The 22,588-nt window shown below is 38.1% G+C and overlaps 1 protein-coding gene across 5 annotated transcripts in view; it reads right to left on the bottom strand.

The window, feature by feature from the left end:
* rptor (regulatory associated protein of MTOR, complex 1) overlaps positions 1 to 22,588 on the bottom strand; it is a 288,348-nt gene that overhangs the window by 172,120 nt on the left and 93,640 nt on the right. The window lies entirely within an intron of this gene.

Here is a 22,588-nt window from a genome sequence, read left to right as displayed (position 1 = left end):
TTTGCCCCTATTTGGGTGTGAGCAAAAACATTTTTGTGTGTCGTTTTTGTGTGTGTCCCTTTAAATGCAAATGAGATGCTGCTCCCAGCCCCCTTTCCAGAAGTGGGCAGAGCTTTCATAGCTTGTGCTTCGGTTGCTCAACAACAACTAACCTAGAGAAACTCACGTAGCCAAAATGACGATTGTCAGTAACAGTGTTCAGCCTCAATTTGTTCAAAACAGAGTTGGACACTGATTGGGGAAGCTCAGGAAGAAGTTACAACTTTTAGAATGCAACTGGACGTTCCTGAATGTAGTTGCTGTGGAGTTGATTAAACTCATCGACAAGCGCTTGCCGTCATGTTAATCTTTTGAGCAAATTCAGCATTGAATTGACCCTTGTTTGTGAAGCAGTCAAGCGTAAAATGACATCATGGCAACAACACTCTACTACAACAACTCTTCTCTATAGCAGCCCAACACAGCCTCACCCCCTTTGTTGCATGTTCCAGGGGGCAGGGTTTATGTACAATTTGGGGTATGTGATGTCACCAATATGGGTAAAATGTAGTCCCGATGTAGTCCCTACCAGCCGTTTGTTCTAGTCCTTAAAAAGCGATTTCTGTAAAAGAAAATATCTCCCTTTGCATTGAACTTTGAGCATTGTAACTTTGCAGATGTTGTTTATACTCAAACAGCAACATTACACACTAACTAAAGTTAAAAAAAAAAAGTGAAATCTTAATCAAGGCCTTTAAAATCGACAGTGAAAAGAATCTTCTAGAGCCAGTGAAATGAATCTATGGAGTTAAAAAAAAAAAAAAAAAAACTAACAATATCCCTGCCGTGAGCCACTTCATAAAGTGGTGGGGACAAAATTGGCCATGGCAAAATGAAATGATCACCATAAATGCATACATCAACTTGCACTATAGGCATAAGCTATGGAAATCCCCATTTGAGTCAAAAACCAGTTCATGTCTTGCAAGAAATATCCTACCACTTAAAACAAGCTCACTAAAATCTCCCATCTGGGCACAGTAGACAGACACATGATGAGACAGGCCGGCAGTAATAGCCATCTACTTCTAGATGATTAGATGGAGAAGAGAGAAGGTCAGAAAATATGGGTTTGAATATTGACAGAATGAGTTTCCCGGCTGAACGACTGAGTTTGTATCAGAGCTTTAATAATACATTCAGAGCTATCTTTTCTCGCCATCCATGGCTGTTTATGCTGCTGAGAGAGTGTGTGTGTTAACAGAGTTTAGATAATAAGAAGAGAAGAGTCTTTGGAGTGAATGTGAATCAGGACAGAAAACAGTTAAAACTAAAGGCTGAAAAAAACAAATAAATATATGACCATTATTCACTGCACTGATATAAGCAGATCTCTTTATTAGAATTTTATATTACACTTTATGCTTTCTTTTCTAATTTTGCCCCAAAGCAATTATTTAATATGAAGTTTATGCTTCACTGGTGTGGCTCACAATCTCAGCATAACAAGCTTCATAATAATGTAATAAAACAATGGAAATCTGATAACCACAGAGGAGGCAAGAAACAAATCTGTAATGATGCAGTGTGAAACATGCCTCATTTTTTCACTGTCCTCTCCAGCTGGTATAAGTATGTGTAATGTGTGTGTGGTATTGCATAACTCTTGATTGAGTTAGAGGATGGTGTTTGGGAGAGTGTGAATAAATTGTGTTTAGAGCTGACATGCACTACAGGTCAGTGTATGTGTCTGTGTAGATTTTTTGCCTACGCTGTGAGGACCAAATGCCTCCACAAGGACAGCAAATCGTCAAAATCACCTACATTGTTGGGACTAGTGAGAAACACAGTCCTACAATAATGACCATGAGAGGACAAAAGTATGTTTGAGTTAATGTCTTATAAAGACATTACAAATGTGGACCTCAGACCAGTTGCATTAAAGGGGATCTATTATGCCCCTTTTCAAAAGATGTAATATAAATCTTTGAATCTGTGAAGTGAAGTGACATGACGTGGCGTGACGTGTGGCCAATTTCACTGCATTTCACCCATCCAAGTGCACACACGCAGCAGTGAGTATTGAACACACTCCGTGAAGACACACCAGGAGCAGTGGGCAGGCGTAACAAGTCCGACTCTAACCATTAGGCCACAACTGCCCCATGAAAACGTTAAGGTTTTTTGAGCTGAAATATGTGAAGTTTCAGCTCAAAATACCCCACAGATTATTTATTATAGCTTTTCAAATTTGCCTCTATTTAGGTGTGAGCAAAAACACACAATTTTTGTGTGTGTCCCTTTAAATGCAAATCAGCTGCCGCTCCCAGCCCCCTTTCCAGAAGAGGGCAGAGCTTTACCAGCTCATGCTTCAGATAATCAACAACAACAAAACTGGAGAATCTCACGCAGCCAAAATGTCAGAAATTGTCAGTAGTGGTATTCAGCCTTACATGTTCAAACCAGACACTAGAGGTCTGCATTCCCGCGGGAACCGATAAGATTTCTTGCTGGCGGGATTAAATTTTGAATGAAAGGCAGATTGCGGTCGGTAACTTTAGTGTACTTTAGATGCTTTGACATCAGCGCATCTTGAACTTGAAGTGAACAAAACTTTCTGCAGTGGTGGTGTTCACACAGTCCCCAGTTCCCTGTCCTGAGAAACCTGGCAAGATATGTTATTTGCATTAGAGGTCTGCGTGAGTGCACCTTCAGAGAACATTCAACCTTTGTGATCAGATTTTGAAGGAGAGACGTTCTGAAATGGTCGTCAGTCAGCGTCATTCTGCTCTTGCGTGGATGTTAAAAAAGATTTCATTTTGTAGTGTAGGCTAGCTAGTAAGCCAACAGTTTTTGTTTATGTAATTTTGGCATAGCCTATAGTTTTGAGGGACATGCTGTAGGCTATTTAATTTAGCCTATTTTTCTTTGTGATATTTAGCCTATTATTCTTTGTGACATTTTTTCTCTGACATTTTTTAGGGTGTTGACAGCATCATAGACAAATAACAAATACAAATCTTGTATATGCAACATTTTATATTTGTTATCCCCAATCACGCTCTTTCTTTAGGGGAAGTTTAAACGCGAGATTCTGGAAACGATCTTTAGCGGGACCCATCGGGTCGGGAAGAAAATCACTATATGCGGATAGCGGGTGAACACAGAGTGAATTTTAGGCGGGAGCGGGTGCGTGCGGAATAGAACCATTACGGGAGCGGGACGAAAAAACAGTCCCGCGCAGACCTCTACCGGACACTAATGGACAGACTCAGGAAGAAGTTACAGCTTTTAGAATGCAACTGGACGTTTCTGAATTGTTAATGGATACATTTATGTCGTTGTCGTGGAGTTAACACTCAAGGGCCGGCCATCGCGTTGGTGATACTACCTCGGTTTTATTCTTACCAGTGCGAAAGAGACTCAAAATACTCTGTCAATTTTGGACATACAATTAAGAGTTATACACCACTCTAGTCTGTGAAATGTCTTCTTCTATTTGTATACACTCAGAGTAAAAAAAAAAAAATGTTGTGCTTTTTGCAAAATAAAAAACCTAACATGATGCGTGATCTGTCTCCTCTCTCTGAATGAAGACCATTCTGATAGGCCTCAGAAAATACAAACATGTACATACTTGTTGCTCACATATTATTGTAACCTAGTTTGTGCTGAATGCAGTGTAATGAGACTTCTGTCATTAATGTTTATAAGCATATAAAAAAAGCACAAATGTCAGGGCATGTCAAATCTACTCAACGACTAAACATGTATCATCATCTTTTGTGCAAATCCAGTGTTGAACTGACCCTCAATGAAGCAAAGTCTTCTGTAATCTGTAATATGTTATTTATATATTTATTTATTTTTTGGCGCAGACATCTCCAGCTGCTACAGCGAGGAAACAGAAATGGCGGACTGCTGAGGCTCATTTAGGGCGGTATCTACGCTAATAGGGGAAATCGTCACAAGTCATTGGAAGGGCTTCCCCCTACTCTTACGTAAGAGTAGAGGGGAAATCTGGAATCGCTTGTTTGGAGAGACTGTTTATGATTTATGGGGATTATAAAAAAGGAGTGGTTGGATTTTTACCATTATAGGCTGGTTTGTTTACACACACTGTAGACACACAACTGTGTTCAAACACCTTATAAAAGTGAATTTTGCATAATAGGTCCCCTTTAACATTGGCTTGTCATAAAAAGTTAAATTATCTGATAAGAGTCTTGCTGATCTTAAAGGGTTAGTTCACCCAAAAATGAAAATAATGTCATTTATTAATGTCATTATACACCCGTAAGACATTTATCCATCTTCGGAACACAAATTAAGATATTTATGATGAAATCCGATGGCTCAGTGAGGCCTCTATAGCCAGCAAGTTAATTTATGTAATTTTACACATTATGCCCCTGACTTATTTTTAATATTAAAAGTGATTGTGGACTGGATATTTTTTTACCTTTTATCACAGTCTTGGACATGTCAAAGATTAGTAAACATTGGCTTTGATGCATTGTTAGTTTTTGTGCAGCATCAGATTTTAATTTTTTCTCCCTCATTTACTGTTTGTGGCTGTTTTTGCCCCATTGACTTCCATTATAACGACATTTTTTGGTTGCAAAGCCATGGCACCATATAATCATGCATTCTTGATTGTTGATGGTTTTCCCTGTTGGGAAGAGGTAAAATTTGTGATTTTTACAGTTGATCACCAGGTGGCACTACCTTTAGATAGGCCTGTGCAAAAAAAAAAAAAAAGCTTAGTTTCTGGCTTTTACAAACTCGATTCTAAAAAAGTTGGGACACTGCACAAATTGTGAATAAAAAAGGAATGCAATGATGTGGAAGTTTAAAATTTCAATATTTTATTCAGAATACAACATAGATGACATATCAAATGTTTAAACTGAGAAAATGTATCATTTTAAAAGGAAAAATAAGTTGATTTTAAATTTCATGGCATCAACACATATCAAAAAAGTTGGGACAAGGCCATGTTTACCACTGTGTGGCATCCCCTCTTCTTTTTATAACAGTCTGCAAACGTCTGGGGACCGAGGAGACAAGTTGCTCAAGTTTAGGAATAGGAATGTTGTCCCATTCTTGTCTAATACAGACTTCTAGTTGCTCAACTGTCTTAGGTCTTCTTTGTCGCATCTTCCTCTTTATGATGCGCCAAATGTTTTCTATGGTTGAAAGATCTGGACTGCAGGCTGGCCATTTCAGTACCCGGATCCTTCTTCTACGCAGCCATGATGTTCTAATTGATGCAGTATGTGGTCTGGCATTGTCATGTTGGAAAAAGGTCTTCCCTGAAAGAGACAATGTCTAGATGGGAGCATATGTTGTTCTAGAACTTAGATATACCTTTCAGCATTGATGGTGCCTTTCCAGATGTGTAAGCTGCCCATGCCACATGCACTCATGCAACCCCATATCATCAGAGATGCAGACTTCTAAACTGAGCGCTGATAACAACTTGGGTTGTCCTTGTCCTCTTTAGTCCGGATGACATGGCGTCCCAGTTTTCCAAAAAGAACTTCACATTTTGATTCGTCTGACCACAGAACAGTTTTCCACTTTGCCACAGTCCATTTTAAATGAGCCTTGGCCCAGAGAAAGCACCTGCGCTTCTGGATCATGTTTAGATATGGCTTCTTTTTTGACCTATAGAGTTTTAGCCAGCAACGGCGAATGGCACGGTGGATTGTGTTCACTGACAATGTTTTCTGGAAGTATTCCTGAGCCCATGTTGTGATTTCCATTACAGTAGCATTCCTGTATGTGATGCAGTGCCGTCTAAGGGCCCGAAGATCACGGGCATCCAGTATGGTTTTCCGGCCTTGACCCTTACGCACAGAGATTGTTCCAGATTCTCTGAATCTTTGGATATTATGCACTGTAGATGATGATAACTTCAAACTGATGATAACTGCAATTTTTCTCTGAGAAACTCCTTTCTGATATTGCTCCACTATTTTTCGCTGCAGCATTGGGGGAATTGGTGATCCTCTGCCCATCTTGACTTCTGAGAGACACTGCCACTCTGAGAGGCTCTTTTTATACCCAATCATGTTGCCAATTGACCTAATAAGTTGCAAATTGGTCCTCCAGCTGTTCCTTATATGTACATTTAACTTTTCCGGCCTCTTATTTCTACTTGTCCCAACTTTTTTGGAATGTGTAGCTCTCATGAAATCCAAAATGAGCCAATATTTGGCATGACATTTCAAAATGTCTCACTTTCAACATTTGATATATTATCTATATTCTATTGTGAATAAAATATAAGTTTATGAGATTTGTAAATTATTGCATTCCTTTTTTCTTCACAATTTGTACAGTGTCCCAACTTTTTTGGAATCGGGTTTGTATATGGAGTTATATGGAGTATAACAGCTTATTATAGTGTCTGTGTGTGTGTGCGAGAGAGAGAGTGAGAGAGAGACCTCTGCGCACTTACCTTGATGCGTCTGAGAAAATCAAAATATGCACCTCAGCTCTTAGAACTACATGGAGTAAACAAAAACAAAGTAAGTGTATTTATGCACCTGCTGCCTTTTGATGGTGAGAAGTACGGACGGCCTATGTGTGAAATGCTTGTCTTTTCTTGATGGTAAAGCCTGTTTAAAACCTTAAAATCCTTCAGTGATACACTTTTCCATTTTTTCTGTAAAAAAATCTACTCTGCATCAGATTTATGAACATAATTTATTATGAACCAAAATGCAACAACTCCAGTTTCTCATTGTGTGGCGCCCATGGAGGTTGGTCATGCTGACAATGAGGTCAATCATCTCCTCTGTAAAACAGACTGAACACAGAATCCACGTTCTGGACCCTTGTGATGGCATAAAGGCAGGAAGGCAGTTTTTGTTCGTCGGCCGACTAAGTTTTCTCAGTGTGTTCTGCACTGTCGGCTGAAGTTGGTCCTCTGTCTTTTTTTCGGCCGATTCGACATGTTGAATCGGCGTCGGAGCTCGTCGTCCGTCGGGCCATCTGATCATTCTGATTGGCTGTTCAGCTACTGCTACCTGCTGGTACGGAAAGGCATTTCACTTGCTACTTGCTACTTGGTCATCGGCTGTTGAGCGTCAGTTTGGTGTGTCAGGGCAACTTTGGACCCAGACCTTGCCGATGTGAGCCAACCCAGCCAAACCGCAGTCTGCTTTCGTCGCCACTAGTTCGTCGGCGTCGGCTTGGTGTGTTCCTGCCTTAACGCGTCGGCCCTGGAGTCACGCCTCTGGCAGGCTGAAGAAAGGGAGTTGTCTCCACGTTGGTGGAAAACCACACTTCGCCGTTTCTCCCAATCCACCCAGATCCAGGATCCTCTGAATCCTCCTCGCCTTCAGTAGAAGCTGGAGAGGACAACAAGATCAGGATCTGACTCTCCTGAGTCTGTGATGTCAGAGATAGAAGACAATACATCCTGCAGCTTGCTGGAGGGGTCAGGCTGCATAATCATTTCTAAAACTTCGGTACAAGCCAAGCCCTTTCTCATGTTGCTTGCTGCTCTTCTCACCATCAAATGACCAGCAGGATGGCATGCAAGTGTTTAAATCCACTTACCTTGTTTTTGTTTAGTCTGTACTTCTCACCATTAAAAGGCAGCAGGTGCATAAATACACTTACTTTGTTTTTGTTTACTCCATGTAGTTCTGAGAGCTGAGGTGCATATTTAGATTTTCTCAGATACATCACGGTAAGTTGGCGCAAGGTCTCTCTCACACTATCTCTCTCTCTCTCTCACACACACACACACGCACACACACTAATATGCTGTTGTACTCCATATAACTCCATATAAAAAACTAAGTTTTTTTTTTTTTTTTTGCACAGGCCTATCTAAAGGGTTAATGGTGCCACCTGGTGAGCAACAGTAAAAATTACAAATTTTACCTCTTCCCAACAGGGAAAACCACCAACAATCAGAATGCATGATTATATGGTGTCATGGCTTTGCAATCAAAAAATGTCGTTATAATGGAAGTCAATAACTGAAAACAGCCACGAACAGGAAAAAAATTTAAATCTGATGCTGCACAAAAACTAACAATGCATCAAAGCCAATGTTGTTACTAATCTTTGACAAGCCCAAGACTGTATAAAAGGTAAAAAAAAAAAAAATCCAGTCCACAATCACTTTTTATATTGAAAATAAGTCATTTTGTGTGTGTTTTTCCCCCCAAATCAGTGACATCATTTATGAACTTGGCAATTAAAGAGTAAAAATCCTGGATTTTTTTTTTAAACATTTAGTAGCTTTGATCAGGACTGAGGTTAATTAACAGATTTATGCAAAAAAATTTGAAAATCTTAAAAATTTATCTGATACATTTTTACAGCAGTTTAATTTAGCGGATGTTTTCATCCCAAACATAACGAAAGGGTAGTAAGTTTGCCCACAGTGTATTTTTGAGGTTTTGACATTTTTCAAAGCATTTTCCAAAAATATGTATCAAAATAAGATATATAAATATTGTCACCAAAAATCATTCCAATCATTGCTGAAACAGAGAGAAAGTTGTGGCCAAATTAAGACTCAAAAACACCCCATAGTGGATGAAAACATCCCCAACAACAAGCAACGAGAATACTTTTTGTGCACTCAAAAAAAATAAAAAAAAATAACGACTTTTCAACAATATCTAGTGATGGCTGATTTCAAAACACTGCTTCGAATCTTGTTTCAAATCAGTGATTCAGAACCAAAGTCAGGTGATTTCAGCAGTTTGGCAATTTGTCACTGATTCAAAACAAAAGATTTGAAGCTTCATGAAGCAGTGTTTTGAAATCGGCCATCACTAGATATTGCTGAAAAGTCATTATTTTTTTGTTTTGTTTTGTTTTTTTGGTGCACAAAAAAGTATTCTTGTTGCTTTATAATATAAAGGTCAAACCATTGAACTCATATGAACTGTTTTAAATATGTTTTAGTACCTTTCTGGGTACTGAAAGTGTAAATTAACTTGCTGGCCTCACCGAGTCATTGGATTTCAACAAAAATATCTTAATTTGTGTTCCGAAGATGAACGAAGGTCTTACGGGCGTAGAACGATGTGAGGGTGAGTAGTAAATTATATTATTTTCATTTTTGGGTAAACTAACCCTTTAACACATAGTCTGCAGGGTTCCTCTCTATGTTATATTATTACATGTTTCTTCTGCATGATGGTTGCATGACATGTCTTTGATTTGGAGGAAAAATTTGATGTTTTTTTTAATAATATTCATAGATATTAGCTTTAAATTTCCAAATTTTATTAAAATATTTTTAAGAAATAATTAAAGACTATATCAAAATACTAAGGGATAGTTCACCCAAAAATGACACACCCTAAAATATACCATTGAATTTTAATTCGGAAATTAAAACATTCTAATCATAGAAGAGTTGTATTCACGTCACTGCAAATTGCAAAATGTAAAAAAATTTATATTTGAATAAATAAATACAGTATCTCACAGAAGTGAGTACACCCCTCACATTTTTGTATGTGTCAACACGTTCATCAAACAGCTGTGGTAAGTTGGATCAGTCTACAAACACGGTGAGTCATGTCATCCTCTCCTAGTGTTATATCATGTTCTGTTTGTGACATGTTCAGTATAGCTTTCTCTGTCAGCGAGGGATTTACATGTCATAAATGTAGGGAAATAGTCAGGCTGACAGAGAAAATCTCAGAACTAGAGACATGCATCCAAACTTTAATTGAGGATAATAAGAATGTAAGGGCTTCAGATACTGTTTTGGATGCGACTAGCTTAGTGAACTCTGTACATTGTTCAGTTCCGGCTGTAGAGCCCGCGCAGCATGGCACTTGGGTAACAATGAGACGGCCTAGCCATGGAAAACACCACTCTTCCGTTCCAATAAGAACATCAAACAGGTTCTCCCCACTCAGTGATGCACCCACTGAGAATCCTGTTGAAAGTGCCCTAGTTATTGGCGATTCTATTACACGGAACATGAAAATAGAGACACCAGCCACCATAGTCACATATTTGCCGGGAGGCAGAGCACCTGACATCAAAGCAAATTTAAAAGTGCTGGCTAATGCTAATCGTAAATACTCTAAAATCATTATTCACGTCGGCACTAATGATGTTCGACTTCGCCAGTCGGAGATCACTAAAATTAACATTAAAGAGGTGTGTGAACTCGCAAGTACAATGTCAGGAAAAGTAATCTGCTCTGGTCCCCTTCCTGTTCGTCGGAGTGATGAGATAGTTAGCAGATTATCATCACTCAATGGCTGGCTGTTTAAGTGGTGTCCGCAGATTAATAAAGGTTTCATAGACAATTGGAAAAGTTTTTGGGGGAGACCTGACCTGTTGAAAAGAAATTGTATTCATCCTTCCTGGGATGGTGCTGCTCTTCTCTCTAGTAGTATGGCACATAGTCTTAGAGCTGAAACATGACAAACTGGGGTCCAGGTCAGGAAGCAGACAGACTGGCTAAACCGACCATCTGCTAGCTGCCTCACGTTACAGAAGTCAGATAATTCCCAACACATAGAAACTCTTACACCTAGAAATTATCACATAGAGACTGTGTCTGTACCCCGAATTAGTAAAAACAAAAAAACTTCCAAACCCATTTAATGGTAAAAATTTAATTGATGTTCAACAAATAAAAAATAGAGATAATACTGATAAACAAATGATAAAGCTTGGGTTGTTAAATATTAGATCCCTTTCTTCAAAAGCACTTATTGTAAATTATATTATCACAGACAATAATCTAGATTTGCTGTGTTTGACAGAAACTTGGCTAAAATCAGACAATTACATCACTTTAAATTAGTCTAGCCCTCAAGGTTACGATTATCGACACAATCCTCGTCAGAAAGGCAAAGGGGGAGGTGTTGCTGTAATTTATAGTAATATTTACAGTATTAGTCAAAAGTCTTTCAAATATAATTCCTTCGAAGTGATGGTACTTTATGTAACATTATGTAAGTTGACATTTGTGCTGGCTACTGTATACAGGCCACCAGGACACCATACAGACTTTATCAAAGAATTTGCTGATTTTCTATCGGAGTTAGTACTAGCTGCAGATAAAGTCCTTGTTGTTGGTGATTTTAATATCCATGTAGATAATGAAAAAGATGCATTAGGATTGGCATTTACAGACATTCTAAATTCTATTGAAGACAGACAACACGTGTCAGGACCCACTCATTGTCATAATCATACTTTAGATCTAATATTGTCACATGGAATCGATATTGATGCCGTTGAAATTCTGCAACAGAGCGACGACATCTCAGATCATTATCTAGTCTCGTGTATGCTACATTTAGTCAAGGCTGCTAAACTGCCTCCCTGCCATAAATATGGTAGAACCATCACTTCTATCACTAAAGATCGCTTTATAAATAATCTTCCTGATCAGTTTCATCGCCTTAGCATACCAGGCAGCTTAGAAGACCTCGATGTTGCAACAGAAACTATTGCCTCTGTCTTTTCCAGCACATTAGACTCAGTTGCTCCTTTGCATTTAAAAAAGATTAAGGAAATTAATCCAATGCCATGGTACAATGAGCACACTCAGGCCCTAAAGGTAGCAGCCAGAAAAATGGAGCGCAGCTGGAAGAAAACAAAACTAGAAGTTTTTCGCATTTCGTGGAGAGAGAGAATGATTGAGTACAGAAAGGCCTTAAAAACTGCTAGATCTGCTTATTTTTCAAAACTTTTAGAAGAAAATAAGCACAACCCTAGGTATTTATTTGATACAGTGGTTAAATTAACAAGAAATAAAGCTTCAACTTCTGATGTTTCCAAAGAGCACAGCAGTAGTAATGACTTTATGAACTTCTTTACTTGCAAGATTGACAATATTAGAGAGAAAATTATAACCATGCAACCGTCTACTACAGTATCGCGTCAGACAGTGCATTGTAGTGTCCCTGAGGAAAAATTCAATTCATTTACTGCTTTAGGAGAGGAAGAATTGTCTACACTTGTTAAATCATCAAAATCAACATGTATGTTAGACCCTATACCGACTAAGCTATTGAAAGAGATGCTTCCAGAGGTCATAGATCCTCTTCTTAATATCGTTAATTCATCTTTATCACTAGGATACGTACCGAAAACATTTAAGCTGGCTATTATTAAACCTCTTATTAAAAAACCACAACTTGATCCTAGAGAATTAGTCAATTACAGGCCGATCTCAAATCTCACTTTTCTGTCAAAAATACTAGAAAAGGCAGTATCATCACAACTATGTTCTTTTTTAGAAAGAAATAGTATCTGTGAGGATTTCCAGTCAGGATTTAGACCGTACCATAGTACTGAGACTGCTCTCATTAGAGTTACTAATGATTTGCTCTTATCATCAGATCGTGGTTTTATCTCTCTATTAGTGTTACTGGATCTTAGTGCTGCATTTGACACTATTGATCACAATATTCTTTTAAATAGACTCGAAAATTATGTTGGCATTAGTGGAATTGCACTGTCATGGTTCAAATCATACTTATCTGACTGTTATCAGTTTGTAGTAGTAAACGAAGAGATGTCATATCGATCACAAGTTCAATATGGAGTACCGCAAGGCTCAGTACTAGGACCGTTGCTGTTCACTCTGTACATGCTACCCTTGGGAGATATCATTAGGAAGCATGCCGTTAGTTTTCACTGTTACGCTGATGATACTCAGCTCTATATTTCTTCGCGCCCTGACGAAACTTACCAATTCACAAAATTAATGGAATGCATAGCTGATATAAAAAATTGGATGACCAGTAATTTCCTACTACTAAATTCAGAAAAAACAGAGATTCTAATTTTTGGACCAAAAACTTCTTCACGGAATAACCTAGAATATTGTCTAACACTGATGGCTGCTCTGTTAAGTCTTCGTCGTCAGTTAGGAACCTGGGTGTGCTGTTTGATACCAATCTTTCATTTGAAGGCCATTTTTCTAGCATCTGTAAAACCGCATTCTTCCATCTTAAAAATATATCTAAACTACGACATATGCTCTCAATGACAAATGCAGAACAGTTAGTTCATGCGTTCATGACCTCAAGGCTAGATTACTGTAACACTCTACTGGGTGGTTGTTCCGCTCGCATGTTAAACAAACTACAGCTCGTACAAAATGCAGCAGCTAGAGTTCTTACTAGAACTAGGAAGTATGACCATATTAGCCCGGTTCTGTCAACACTGCATTGGCTTCCTGTTAAACATTGTATAGATTTTAAAATCTTGCTAATTACTTACAAAGCACTAAATGGTTTAGCTCCCCAGTACCTGAGCGAGCTCTTAATGCATTATAGTCCTTCACGTCTATTGCGATCTCAGAATTCAGGCCAGCTGATAATACCTAGAATATGAAAATCAACTGCAGGCGGTAGATCCTTCTCCTATTTGGCACCTAAACTCTGGAACAATCCTCCTAGCATTGTTCGGGAAGCAGACACACTCTGTCAGTTTAAATCTAGACTAAAAACACATCTCTTTAACCTGGCATACACATAACACATTATCAATTTATTTTTTCAAATCCGTTAAAGGATTATTAGGCTGCATAAATTAGGTCAGCTGGAACCGGGAACACTTCCTATAACACCAGATGTACTTATTACATCAGAAGAAGAACGGCATCTACGCTAATATTAGTCTTTCTGTTTCTCCCGATGTTTACCGTAGTCAACTGGATCCGGGCCGTATCCAGGTGAGATTGAGGACCTACGCCTTGACACGACCACAACGCACCCCTGAAGTATCAGCAGAGATTGAGTCAACTAGATCATCCATTGTGAAGGCCTCATCGACACGACAGCCAGTGGCACAGTTCCTCAACAAACCGTCCATACCGGCGTGATGAATACGATCCTCAACTGGATTGAACTGGAATAAATACTTTGAATGTTGCGATCCTATCAGACTTATGATAGCTACCTGAATCGTAACAAAGCACTGTTTGCCAGAGGAGAACTGGCCCCCCGACTAAGCCTGGGTTCTCCCAAGGTTTTTTTTTTTCTCCATTTTAACACCTATTTGCCACCTGTTTGCCAGCTGATGTCACCTGTTGGAGTTTGGGTTCCTTGCCGCTGTCGCCTTTGGTTTGCTTAGTTGGGGACACTTGACATTTGATATTCAACAGTGCTTTGCATCTGCCTGCATTGACACCATTTTCTTTAAGAGCTGCTGTGCAGCCAAAATTATATACCAGTTATCACAGTAAAGCTGCTTTGACACAATCTGCATTGTAAAAAGCGCTATATAAATAAAGGTGACTTGACTTGTAAATATTTTATTATATCTTTTCATGTGACAACACTGAAGAAATGACACTTTGCTACAATGTAAAGTAGTAAGTGTACAGCTTGTATAACAGTGTAAATTTGCTGTACCCTCAAAATAACTCAACACACAGCCATTAATGTCTAAACCGCTGGCCACAAAAGTGAGTACACCCCTAAGTGAAAATGTCCAAATTGGGCCCATATTAGCCATTTTCTCCCCCCAGTATCATGTGACTCGTTAGTGTTACAAGGTCTCAGGTGTGAATGGGGAGGAGGTGTGTTAAATTTGGTGTTATCACATTTGGTGTTGTCACATGAAAAGATATAATAAAATATTTACAAAAATGTGAGGGGTGTACTTCACTTCTGTGAGATACTGTAGATAAAAATGACTTTTAATAAGATGGGACAAAAAAAACAGCATATACTTTTTTTTTTTATCTAATCAGAAACACTCTCTACCATCTGGAGCCAATAGCCTTGTGGGCAGCACTCTGACATGTAGTGCAGTTGTGCTTTGGGCAACCCAAGTTTGAGTCCTTTCCTAATCCTGTTGCCCTCTGTCTCCCAATTAGCTTACTGTCAGTTCTCTATACTGTCCTATATCAATAAAAAGGCAAAGATCCCAATAATAAAATCATAAAAATCTACCTGTGAAAAATTTTGCATGACAGGTCTACAGAGGGAGGTTTTAGAGTCTTTTATTTTATATTATATATATATATATATATATATATATATATATATATATATATTTATTTATTTATTTATTTAATTTTTTTTTTTTTTAAACAAATGACTCAAGCCATAACACAAAACTGTTTCATCATGACAAAAAAAAGATTGGAATAGTTTTCTGTGGCAATGTGACAGTTTTTATATTCTTCTCTCAGTTTGTGAGAATATGATTATGGCACTGAAAAGGTAAGTGAAGGAACAAAGTAGATGTCAAGATAGAAGATGAGAGGAGGGAGAGATTACTTTTGCTCACTTTTTGATTTTGCTTTCACTTCTCTCTATTTGTAAAAGACTCACTTGAATGACTCTTCCCAAATCAATCAGGTTTCCAAGAAGGCTGTGGGATTCACTGACCTCCATGGCAATTAGGAGCAGTCGGCTAAAGAACAGGAGAATGGGGACCTGCAAAGGGTGCCCACAGGAATACTATCACAGCTACTTTGAAGAGAATAACGCTAGTATTCTGTTTCTTGCTGCTTCCATCTATGTTGTTTCATCTTTTTAACAGCTATGTGCAAAGTTTATCAACATTAACCTCAGAAGAGCTATAACAGCCTCTCATGTCCTGGAAAGTCATTGGTAATGTGCAGAAAATAGACCTTTCATCATGAGCTCCATTCTATCAAACTTAGTCAAAAACATCGAAAAAATATTCAAAGTTGAACAATTCTCATTCACAAAGTTATACACAATCATCTTGCATCTTGTTTATTAAAGGTGAAGTATGTAGTTTCTGTGACACTAGTAGCACCTAACAGATTTACAAATATAAAGCATATTTCAAACAACATAGCAAACACTGTATTGCTATGTGTCATGAGTAATCAATTCAGTAGACTAACACTTGTCTAGAGTGAACTTGAACTTTCTAGTAAACTTTCTTTTCTAGTGAACTTTCACTAATAAACCCATTAATAATCCAATGTATTTGCACTGGGTGCATTCTTTGACGACACACCACAACTGTTTGAGCCTGTCTACACTGGACACATCAAAGTAAACATTATAACTGGTACATTTGTCTTTTAGAATGGGTGCATGATGATGATGTATGGCAGTGGATTTCAATCCTGGTCCTGAGACTCACCACTCTGCATATTTTGTATGTCTCTTTTATTTGACACACTTAATTCCGTTCATAAAGCTCTCACCTAATGAGCTGATGACCAGAACCAGCTGTGTTAAATAAGGGAGACAGAAGCTGTGTTTTATTTCAAAGGCTGCGTCCTACGGAGGTCGCATTTGAAGGTTGCATACGTCATTGAGGCTGTATCATTTCAGAAAAGTAAGTAGAACTCTCCGAATGCGCCCTTCTTTTACAGGAATTCGGAGGATGCATGAGGTGTATCCTTCACTGCTGCAGATAGCCCAGAATTCTTTGCGTCGCTGTTAAAAAAAAAAGGCAGCGTCGGCAGATGTACATGTACAAGCGAAAATGTGGTGATTAAATGCAAGTAGTTTCAAGCTTGTTTTTGTTTTAAACTTCGTTCTTCTTAATATCCTCCTTTGTGTCTGTAACAGATATCTGTTGTATACACCGCAGCTCCTCAAGCATTAACCAAAATAAAACAAGTAAATAAATTTTCTTTTCAAATTACTTTCCAAATTTATAAATAATTTTCATTCATTCGACTGTTGTGAGAGTGCAACGACACTGCCGTGAACGTGTTGGCATAGCAACGTAATACTTCCTGTTTCCTTTCCTGCCCGTGTGTCCTACAAAGGACGTCTCGTTTAATTCTGGTTAAGGACATTCCATATACTGCATCCTTCACAGGATGCGTCCTCTGGAGGATGCAGCCTTTCGAAATTAAATGAAATGAGACACAGCTATAGATAATGTGCAGAGCGGTGGGTCCCCAGGACCACTGCTGTATGGTACTGAAAACAACTGATGTATGGTATTGAAATGTCCATTGTAGCGTGTAGCATCGCAATGCCCAGTTTGCTTTGAAGTGTTCATGACCTGTTTAATCTTTGAAGGTTTAAATGCAGTGAATTTTGCCTTAAACTTCTGTTACAGAAGCTAATCTTCTTTTCCCATGTAATGTGACAGCCACGGTCCCACACCGGTAAAACACCCTCTGGCTCAGCCTGCTACAGTAGCCATGTCCCAAACTTTCATTATAGTTGAGCTGGAAAGAGATTGACAGATCTTAGTGGACCGCTCTCAATGTTTTGATGGTGCTTTGGAAGCTCAATGTTTACATTTTTGGTAGAGAACCCAATGAATGGCATACTAAAAGTTAGGGCTGCACAATATTGGAAAAAAACTGACACTGCATAGAAAATAATAAACAAATTACAAGCATATACAGATAGTACAATAGAAAAAAGACACAAATGAAACGGTGCTTTTTTTTTTTTTTTCCAGGTAAGTCTAACAGTATTCATGCACAGAAACTGAATTGAATGTAAAACAACACTGCACAGTCTTCACTGTATAAACTAAATACAATTAATCTTTGTTAATCGCGAAAAGTGATTTTCTCTCCGTATTTTGTTTGATTAACAGGAATGACACAGACAAAAAGCAGGTTTATTAGGCTGCTGTCACTTTAAGACCTAATGTACAGATCTGATATAATGATACACATCCATTTTATTTCTCTATTGTTTAGGTTCAAGTAAGCCGTAAACGAATGTGTTTACAAGGATACTCGCCAATATGAGCATTCTGACAACTTTGCATGTGTGTGTCCATTCGAAAGAGACCAGAATTTGGTATTTGTGTGCTGAACAGAAAAAAAGTGGGTAAGTTGTAATTGAGATCTCTTTTGTGTCTCCTTGCACTTAAATGGTTTAAAATCAGTTTTTGTTTGTTTGTTTTTTTCTGAATGTTTTTTTTAATGTTTAATACTTTGCAATTAATCCAAGAATCATGTGCGCACAATGCAATATCGATGCTAATGTGATATATCATGCAGCCCTACTAACTGTAGTCAATGAACAATAAAATGGGTTAAGAATGTATTTATAAAAAAAATAAATAAATAAAATTTAAAAAAAAAAACTTGCATACTTCACCTTTAAATATCTTGTCAAATTTGATTACACAATCAACTGAGAATATGAGTGTAATACTAGTCAGAGCAAAAGTCAGAGCAAAAATGCTAATAATTCCCCAGATTCAGTCTGAGTCTGATAAGCACGCTGTCTGCTTCTGAATGTGAGAGCCAGTCCACTTGAATTGTGGAAATGTTCAAAGATCACTGTGGGTTAAAATGCTCTACTCTGGCACTCGTGCAACACTTGAAACCAATTAATTCACTCTCATTAAAGCACTTAAGCAGGATTATGACCATGTTGCCACTCCACAAGGCATGTAATTGGCTGAACAGTTAGATCAAGTGTGTGAGAGTGAGTCAGAAGCTGTTAAAGTGACAGGTTTCAACCAGATGAGGGTCAGGATTGAGAGACACGTCACCTCTTGTCCTCCTGCCTAAATCTGTGAGGAGTCACACTTCCTCACACATACACAGACAAGAGCAGTATCCTTGGAAGCTAAATAATGTTTCTCTGACTAAGTGACATTATTATGCAACTGGATGGAGTCTGAAAGCAATCAGATCCAGAGAAAGTGATGAGATCCAGAGAAATGAAAGACTGATTCACAACACACAACCACCCACCCACACACACACACCCACACCCACACCCACACACACCCACACCCACACCCACACCCACACACCCACACACCCACACACCCCCCCACCCACACACACACACACACCCCCTAGACACTGATTGACAGCAAATAGAGGAAGAGAAACCCTTCCTTCTCATCTGTCCTAAATATTACAAAGCAAGAGAAACATTTCTTCCCAGATTTGATGCACTGATTCCATCATTCATTGAACTTAGTGATACTGAGAAAATGCACTTTATACTTGATGATGACTGCACAGCTGTACTAGCTGTTAAATGTGTTAGCCATTCACAATGTTAGGCACGGTTAATTCACTGGAGAGAACCACTTTATTCCAGATCGATTTAATTTATTTGATTATTATTTACTATGCCACATATGACAATCTATATGTATGTATTTTTTTTTTTATTTATTATATATTATGATAATGTTTTGCCAACATTGTGCTACACAGTCATGCTAATAAATTTCGTTTCAACTGTAAATTGAAATATAGCTTAAAAGATGTAGCGCAAGATAATGCAGTTATTAATCAATTGTATGAAATGTCAGATGAACTACATAGGTCTGGGGCGGGGAAAGTGCGTTAAAAATTGTAACATGTTATTTTTTACCGTAACTAATTAATGTAATTAACGCATTAAATTCGACAGCCCTAATATATATATATATATATATACACATATACATATACATACACACAAACACACACACACACTACCGCTCAAAAGTTCAGGATCAGTAAGATTTTTAATGTTTTTAAAAGAAGTCTCTTCTGCTCACCAAGTCTGCATTTATTTAATTAAAAATACAGTAAAATCAGTAATATTGTGAAATATTATTACAATTTAAAATAACTGTTTTCTATTTGAATATATTATAAAATGTAATTTATCCTGTGATCAAAGCTGAATTTTCAGCATCATTAGTCCAGTCTTCAGTGTCACACAATCCTTCAGAAATCATTATAATATGCCGATTTGCTGCTCAAGAAACATTTCTGATTATTGTCAATGTTGAAAACAGTTGTGTACTTTTTTTTTTTTTTTTCCAGGATTCCTTGAGGAATAGAAAGTTCAAAAGAACAGCATTTATCTGAAATACAAAGCTTTTGTAACATTATACACTACCGTTCAAAAGTTTGGGGTCAGTAAGAATTTTTATTTTTTTTAAAAGAAATTAAATTAATACTTTTATTCAGCAAGGATGCATTAAATCGATCAAAAGTGACAGTAAAGACATTTATGTTACAAAAGATTATTTCAAATAAACGCTGTTCTTTTGAACTTTCTATTCATCAAAGAATCCTGTAAAAAAAAATATTGTACACCAATATTTTGTACAATTGTACACAATAAAAGTTTCTTGAGCAGCAAATCATCATATTAGAATGATTTCTGAAGGATCATGTGACACTGAAGACTGGAGTAATGATGCTGAAAATTCAGCTTTGCCAACACAAGAATAAATTACATTTTAAAATATTTTCATATAGAAAACAGTTATTTACACACACAGAGAGAAAGAGAGAGAAAGAGACTGAGGGGGGAGGGGGGTAGGACAGAGAGAGAGAGAGAGAGAGAGAGAGAGAGAGAGAGAGAGAGAGAGAGAGAGAGAGAGAGAGAGAGAGAGAGAGAGAGAGAGTGAAAAATCCACATTCAAACCAAAATATATGACTTCCTGTTGGTCGGAGCTAATGACTGTAAATTAGAAAGTTGTCCGGCTTAATGAGACCAATATGTGTACAGACTTTGGTGACTGTAGGTAAAAATAACCCCCCCACTTTTGTCAAAAAGTGGCGCTACTGAGCCCCTCCACCACGCCCGTTTCTAAGGCTTTGTCCATGTCTACTGGTCTACAATATTGATGTGTGTGTCTAGTTTCATGCAATTTGAAGCATGTTAAGAGCCTCAAAAACACTAAAGAATATTATTAAAGTTTGACATGTTGCCATGGCAACAATATTTAAGATATCACAAATACATTTCACAGGTCTACATCTGCCATGTTTTGACATTATTGTGATAAAGTCTGAAGCAAATCGGGTAAAAAATAAGAGGGTGATCTCAAAGCATTTTGAAAATGACACACTTCCTGCTGCCAGTTGGTGACGCTATAACTTTGACTCAAGATAGCCACATCCATGTGACTATTGTGAGTCAGCCTCCTACAACCAACACACAGCTGAAGTTTCATAAAAATCAATCAATGTATGCATAAGTTATAACACACTTCCTGATTCCCTTTTCTCGCCATAAATTTGTTGCCTCGCCACGGCCAAACCGTTCAAGATATCAAAAATCCACTGGCAATTTTACATCCTCAATGTCTTGACTTCATGCTGACCGAGTTTGGTGGTGATCGGATTAATCGCCTAGGAGGAGTATATCAAATTCCAGAGCATGCGTTTTTCAAACAACCCATAATAACTAACTTCCTGTTGAGCTGGCGTATAACTTAGAGCACGAAAGTTGTTAGGCCCGATGAGGTCTATATGTGTAGCGAGTTTCATACTAATGCTTGCAAGCGTGTTTGATATATGGCCAAGTTTTCGAAACCCATTCAAGGAGGCGCTGTCGAGCCCCCCTGCCACGCCCGGGTACCAGCTGCTGCCCTAATCATCCTAATCTGACATGTCTGTGTTTTTTCTCAGACAACCCCTGTAAAAATTCTAGAGCAAATTACATACTGTTATTTGTGCAAACTCCACAGTGCTCTGAGAAATCTAATCCAGCCTTAATGCGAATGTCTGTGATTGCTGATGTTGTATAATCCTAACACTTCTCTTCATGTGTTTTTTGACCTCTCTGAGCTGTTGTTTGTGCACCAATCTTATGCACCAAAAGCATGCTTTCATTTAATTTCAGTAGGAAGAGGTAAGATGAAAAAATAAAATTCAAAAATTAATAAATAGAGCCAAATCACAGAACCTGCAAAGACTATTTTAATGTCAGTCTCAGGTAATAGTAAGGTAGATTTTTCTGCTCTCTTATGCAAGTTTATTTTAAACAGCCACTTTTATAATCATGTGAAATTCACTTAAAGATTTTATTTTAATAAATTTGAATTATATCAATAAATAATTAACTTAAAAATAATAATTGTAACTCAAACAACATTTAGAAAACTAGTCCTGTACTAAATGTAATATAGTGTCATAGTTCAATTTAAAATGAGTGTGAAGTTATCATTTGCAGTGTGTTTTATATTTTAATTAACCTAATTATCAAACTAATAATGTAATACTATGTTGTCAGTGGCCTACAAATACACTGGCTTGATTAGCTGCTTCAGGTGTGTTTGATTTGAGTTGGCACTAAACTCTAAAGCACAGTGAGTCTGCAATAAAAGGGTTAAATAACTGATCAAGGGTGTAAAACTCTCTCTCTGACTCTCTCACACACACACACACACACACACACGCGCACGCACACGCACACGCACACGCACACACACACTGTAGGAGTGAGGGGGAGAGGGGGAGAGGAGGAGGGAGTGGGTGGGGGGTTGGACAGAGAGAGAGAGTCTACGTCTGTGTGTGTGTGTGTGTGTGAAAAATCCACATTCAAACCAAAATATTTCACTTCCTGTTGGTCGGAGCTAATGACTGTAAATTAGAAAGTTGTCCAGCTTAAAGGTCCCATGACATGCTGCTTTTTGGATGCTTTTATATAGGCCTAAGTGGTCCCTAGTACTGTATCTGAAGTCTCTTTCCCAAAATTCAGCCTTGGTGCAGAATTTCAGCCACTGCGAGCCAGTCCCACAATGAGCTTTCCTTAGGATGTGCCATTTCTGTGTCTGTAGCTTTAAATGCTAATGAGGAGGAGAGAGGCGGGGCAAGGTGGAGGGTGGGTGTGTGGCCTTAACCAGCTTGCGGCCATGGTACCATGCGGTAATGTTGACAGTGGATGTATCGCAATGGCTTGCAATGTATTGCACGCAGTCG

Source organism: Ctenopharyngodon idella, chromosome 6, assembly GCF_019924925.1.
Source record: "Ctenopharyngodon idella isolate HZGC_01 chromosome 6, HZGC01, whole genome shotgun sequence".
NCBI lineage: Eukaryota > Metazoa > Chordata > Actinopteri > Cypriniformes > Xenocyprididae > Ctenopharyngodon > Ctenopharyngodon idella.
The sequence above is the reverse complement of the archived record's forward strand: the minus strand, read 5'-3'. Positions and strand labels throughout refer to the sequence as shown.